Source organism: Eucalyptus grandis, chromosome 4 (genome assembly GCF_016545825.1).
Source record: "Eucalyptus grandis isolate ANBG69807.140 chromosome 4, ASM1654582v1, whole genome shotgun sequence".
NCBI lineage: Eukaryota > Viridiplantae > Streptophyta > Magnoliopsida > Myrtales > Myrtaceae > Eucalyptus > Eucalyptus grandis.
Genome location: NC_052615.1, coordinates 9,290,170 through 9,296,169, shown reverse-complemented (window position 1 = coordinate 9,296,169; position 6,000 = coordinate 9,290,170).

Here is a 6,000-nt window from a genome sequence, read left to right as displayed (position 1 = left end):
TGCATTGACTATTCTGTTTTGCATGAGCCCCATAAATTGTATTGTTGTAAGTGATTGAACCTTGCTACACATGTGATGATATTTGACATTAGATATATATTGAAAAGTTGAAATTACTTGATTGCCATCACATTGTGTGCCATATTGATATTGAGACATAAATTGTGTATATGAGTTATGATAAATGAGAATTTCGTCGGAGGGGTGAGCCGACGATGCCCCGGGAGTGTCGAGATGCCCAGTAAGGGGAGTGCCGGATGCCCGGAATGTGGGGGTATCGGATGTCCTCGGGAGTTTCGAGATGCCCGAGATGTGGGGGTGCCGAAAGCCTTGGAGGTGTGTGCCGAGAGGATACCTCGTGATGCCAGTTGGGATGCAAGATGCCCAAGATGTAGGGGTGCCAGATGCCCGATGGTGTGTGCCGGAGGTTCCTCATGATGCCAGGTGGGGTGCAAGCGATAAAATGTGGGATGCAACCATTGGTTTCGGGAAAGAGAAATGTGGTGACCCAATTGAAAGATAAAAAGTTGAATTTGAATCATGCATGGTATGGTGACATGTATGCATGGCTGTATGATATGATATGTATGAATGCAAGGAACATATGCACATGAGGCATGAATATGCATGAATGCTAGATGATGTGTGCATGGTTGTGTATGCACATATGGTATGATGACATATGCATGTCACAAGGTAAGTTATGCCTGGATGCATGAATGATATGTGCTTTGTTTGTGATGTCTTGATTGTTCTGTGTGATACATTGAGTAATTTAATGGATTTTTTACCTGTTGAGTGGTTGCACTCACTCCTTTTGGGGACTAACATTTCAAATTAGAAAGATGCCTCTCCCTCCGGTCACGCGGGGTAGGGGTGTGCATGGTCCGGGCGGGCGGTTCCCGACCTAGAATCGGGAACCGCCCGCTAAGGACCGGTTCCGAAAAATCGGAACCGGGATCCACCCATCTATTGCACGGCGGTCCGATTCCCGGGTGGATCATGGAACCGATTTTGACGCCAAAAATTCTGGTTTTCAACAGCGAAACAATTTTGGTTTCCTGGACCGCCGGTCCGAAAGTTTTGAGCTCTAAAATTCCAATCTCCAAAAACTAAAACAATAATTAATAGACGAATAATAGACGAATGCGAAGGGGCGGACAGCAGTGGCAGAGGAGCAACAACGGTGGCGTCGAGGCTCAGGGAGGAATCAAAGACGAAGGGACTGAGCGTCGGCGAGGGGGGCGGACAGCAGAGGCGGAGGAGCAGCGGTTGTGGCGAGTGGCGACCGGCGCGAGGGGGCAGACAGTGGCGGAGGAGGAGCAGCGGCGGCGGTGTGGATGCTTGGTGAGGAATCGAAGACGAAAGAAGAGATTGAGGAAGAAACAGAGAGATAATCAAAGGCGAGGAAGAAATTGGAAGAGAATCAAGAGATGAGACGCGAATTAGGGCTTCGTACCTTGTTGAGTGACGGAAAAGGGGCTCGCGGCTTGGTCGAGAGTTCTTGTAGAGGCGGAGGAGTAGCGGTTGTGGTGAGTGGTGACCGGCGCGAGGGGGCGGGCGGTGGCGGAGGAGGAGCGGCGGCGGTGGCGTGGATACTCGGGGTGGAACCGTGGAATCAAAGACGAAGAGAAGGAAAGGAACAGAGAGAATCGAAGGTGAAGAAGAAGAAACGCGAATTAGGGCTTCGTGAATTAGGGCGGGGAGCTTCGTGACTTTTTTTTTTTTTTTTTAATTATAAATAGTACCGGTCCGGTCCGGGTGGGCGGGCGGGCGGATCCGCCACGGAACCGGGAACCGGACCGGTTCCCACCGGTTCTCAACAATTGGACCCGGGAACCGGACCGGTTCCCTCAAGAACCGCCGGTTCCGGGCGGTTCCGATCCGGTTCCGGGCGGTCCGGGCGGTTCCCGAGTCCAATGCACACCCCTAACGCGGGGTATCTTTTACGGCATTCCATCTGACGTGGAGGTCGAGTGTTCGGAGATTGATTGCATTACCATCCCTGGTCTGACGTTTATATGGGTTTGTGTGCTGGTGATGTATGATGTGGGCCTGGCTAGGGGCCCGGTTATCTAGGAGTTCTTATCGATCCACGTCCACCATGACAGAGTGATTCGGGGGGTGTTGCCACCGCCACCGCCTGACGCATCGGGGTGGGTGTGATGGCCCGCGTGAGGAGTGGAGAGCTGACACTTTTTGAGGATAGCCGACACTTGTAGATGGAGGATGACACGTGATCGATATAGGGGTCAAGATCTCTTTCGAGTTGTGGCCAAGTTTAGTTGAAAAATCTTGGCTTTTCTTTTTGGTTGCACCAACCCGAGAAATCCATCATGAAAATATGTAAATAAAAGTGGCTCGGCTTCATCTTTTTATATGATGTGTAGTTGGCGTGCATTGTTTTCTGATTATAAGGAAGTGAGTTGTTGGATATGCTTCCGTTATATGAATTGCGCAAAGGGACCGATCTAAAAGATATAAACCCCCAGGTTGTATGGACCTGATGCAATTCAAATGGTATCAGAGTGGCGTGTTATTAGGGAAAGTGAAAGGTAAGCGCACTGTGGCGACCCTAACGGTTCGGGGGCCGTCGAGGGGTGCCACATCGCGCGGCCCCAGTGACCTCCGCATGGAGGTCGCAGCGTAACGGGTCGCGTGACCATCCGATGAGGGTCGCCGTACCATGTCCTCCACACGGCAACCCTAGGCAAACACCTGCCCTTCATTGCACCGCTTGCCCCTCACCAAACCACCCACCCTTTGCTGACAGTTGCCGGCCAAGCCCTTGGCTGGTCAACTCTCCTTTTTTATTATTTTTTTAATAACAAAAGTCTTTTGCAAATTTAAGTTGTCCAAACACTATTTTACTCAAAGATATTTCACATTGGACTTTCAAAAATACGATTTACCAAGCACAATTTGCATTTTAAAAAACTCTTTTAACTCAAGGGCCTTTGCATTTTCTCAAAGACTTTCTTCAAAAGCTTTCCCAAATGCACCCAATAGTGGTTAGCCCCCCATATGTGTGATGGAATCACTATCTTTTGGTTCTCGTTTGGTGGGCTGCCCCATAATACTTGATAGGTAGTGGCCTTTAGATGAAAAGTGGATAGAATAGTTTGATGACCGGCACCCGTGCCGCCCCAGAGACCAATGCATGTTTGATCGTTCATAAGGTAATTGCACCCTTCTCTCCTTCAATCAGATGATCCTAAAATAGTGTCTCGTCAAATGTTATTAACTAGACAACTTGGACCTTAAAATCAAGTATCAATAGGCCGTCTAATTGGGTTGTGTTAGTAGACTTGATAGAAAGAAGGTAAATTGCTTTTGCATATCTCCCCTCTTTGCTATGGGGATTGATGCGAAATGCATAAAGAAAGTCTAGAAGTCATACCTTTTGGACTGTTAGATTTTACAGTTCATAACTTGATTGTCGGAAATCAATATGATCGACACACATTGCATTTAACTCCCGTTCTAATTCGTGATTTGTGCTAGGTGTGCAGAAGAAATTACATTAACATTCGCTCTAGGCTATTGAATTAGTAACTACTATCTAGCCCGTTGATTGTGGTATGACTGAGGTAATTATGACATTTGATTTCTCTATTAAACAACATTGTTCTCTTTAGCTAGACTTCTTAGTGTAAACTGACGATAATTGTAATATTTGGCTACACTGGTTGAGAACTTTTCCAAGGATGGTGATGTTTGGAGCTGCAATATTAGGGGTAATCAGTTTTCGATATGGTCTAGTTTCAAAGTGGAATCAAGAACCGGGGACCAGATCGTTTGTTCCCAGAATTGAACCCGACTGTTGGTTTGTTCAGTTCAGTATGATTAAGGGTGTGCAAAAGAATCGGGACCTGCCCGGACCGCCCGGAACTGGACTGGAACCGTCTGGAACCAGTGGTTCTTAAGGGAATTGGTCCGGTTTCCGGTTCCAATTTATGAAAATCGATGGGTACCGGTCCGATTCCTGGTTCCATGGACGGATCTGCACATCTGTCCACCCGGACCGGACCGGTTATGTTATAATAATATATTAATTTTTAATATTTAAAAAAAGAATCAAAATTAACAAATTTAAAATTTAGGGCTCCAATCACCATCTTGTCTCAATTCACTACTCTCCTACTCCATCTCGTCTTTCTTAGTTTAAAATCTCCCGAGCTCCCTCTTCCTGTCCAATTCACCTCCGGATTTACTCATCTCCTTCTTGTCCTAGTCCGATTCGGCAAAATAGTAAGTTGATTCTCTCCCCCGAACTTGAGCTCTCTCTCCACGTCGTCACCATCCTTGTCGCCATCTCCACATTCATTGTTACTATCGTCCTCTTCGTTGTTGGGCTCATCCTGCTTCTACCTCCCCTCTTCCTCCTCCCCCTCCTCAGGCCTCTCCCCATCGTCCTCATTTTCGGGGACAAGGGCAAACTCCAGGTCTAAGAATGATTCATCGTCTCTGTTGTTCTCCTCATTGTCGGTCTTGAGGGAGGAGCGGGAGACGGTGAAGGTGGTGGCGAAGATGGTGGTGGTGGTCAAGCCGAAAGCAGTGCGGCCGCCGCAACGCTAGTACTTGAGAAGAATAAAGTTATCATGGTCGGGAGAGCCAGAATAAGTAGATGTGAGGGGGTGAAAAGGGGAAGGCGCCTAGGTTGGACTGGTTCTATGGATCCACCCAAGAACCGGATCAAACAGGCAGTCCAGTTCCTGGGTGGATTCACGCAACTAGTAGGCGGTTCTCGGTTCCAATTTTTCGGAACCGGTTCTTAGTGGGCAATTCTCGGTTCTAGGTCGGGAACCGCCCACCTGGACCATGCACACCCCTAAGTATGATGGAATCGGCAACTTTTTCTTTTTTTCCACTAAAGAGTGGTTGTGCTTCGGACGGATCGATTTGGTTTAGCTCCCGAGCAGTCCAATATAACCAATCACATGTTTCCACGTGTGACAAAACTCAAACTCCACTTGTGTGAGCATCAATTATAGTTCATATATTTTATGCTCAATCTTAGCTAAAAAGGCTTGAACGATATTGCTAAAGGTCATGCTTGGCTTGGGTTTTATAGACAATCTCTCTTATGTTCTATGATTATTTGCTTGATGTGAGACTCTTGGAGTGCCTTGTGTTTTGCAAGTGAGGAGAGAGAGAGTGGCTCTTGGAACCTTAATCCCACATTAGGTGGAAGAAAGAACTAACAAGTAGGCTTTATCTTTAAATAACGAGGAACAATAAAAGTTTTGGTGGTCTCTTGACCACATATGAGGATGCTACCTCAATTGCAATGAAAAAGGTCTTTAATCAATGCACTTCTTTTATTCCATGAAGATTTTAGTTAAAATTTAATTTATATATGTGTGTGTGTGTGTGTGTGTTTAAGAAATAAAATAGTTTATTTTATGATTTATTGCTATTTTAAAGAAATTTAAAAATATATTAGAAAAATAGTCAGTTTGGTCCGTTAGTTCTGCCAGTCTAGTTCCCCTGAAATCAGGAATTGGACAAAAAATTACCGGTTCATTTTTCATGGAATTGGGAATTGGACCAGTGCCTTAGAAAATTGGACTAAATTGGTTGGTCCGGTTCGGTTCCGGCGATTCCCTGATTTGAATGGTCTGATATGCTCATTCCTTTGGTAGATTAGCATTAGAAGGGAGTTACAGAATTTCAATAGCCACTTCCCTGAATTGATGGAGGTAATCTTTAGGGTACTCTTCCAACTGCTGCTTGACCGCTAAAAGTGAATTCTTCATCTCCTAGAGCCGCCGACAATTTGGAGAAGTGCGTGATGAATGTTATAACCGGTTTGTGTAGTAAGCTGAGAGACCGCGGTTATAGACTACTAAACCATGTCCTGGCCGCCTTGCCTAAAGTCGCCGGGAACACTCAACGTAAGATTGCGGGTGGTATTGTGCGCAACATCTTAGCAGCCTGAAAATGCCCCAACATGTTCCGAGTGGTCTCCTAAAACGTCGTTCTCGTGCTGGTTATGGT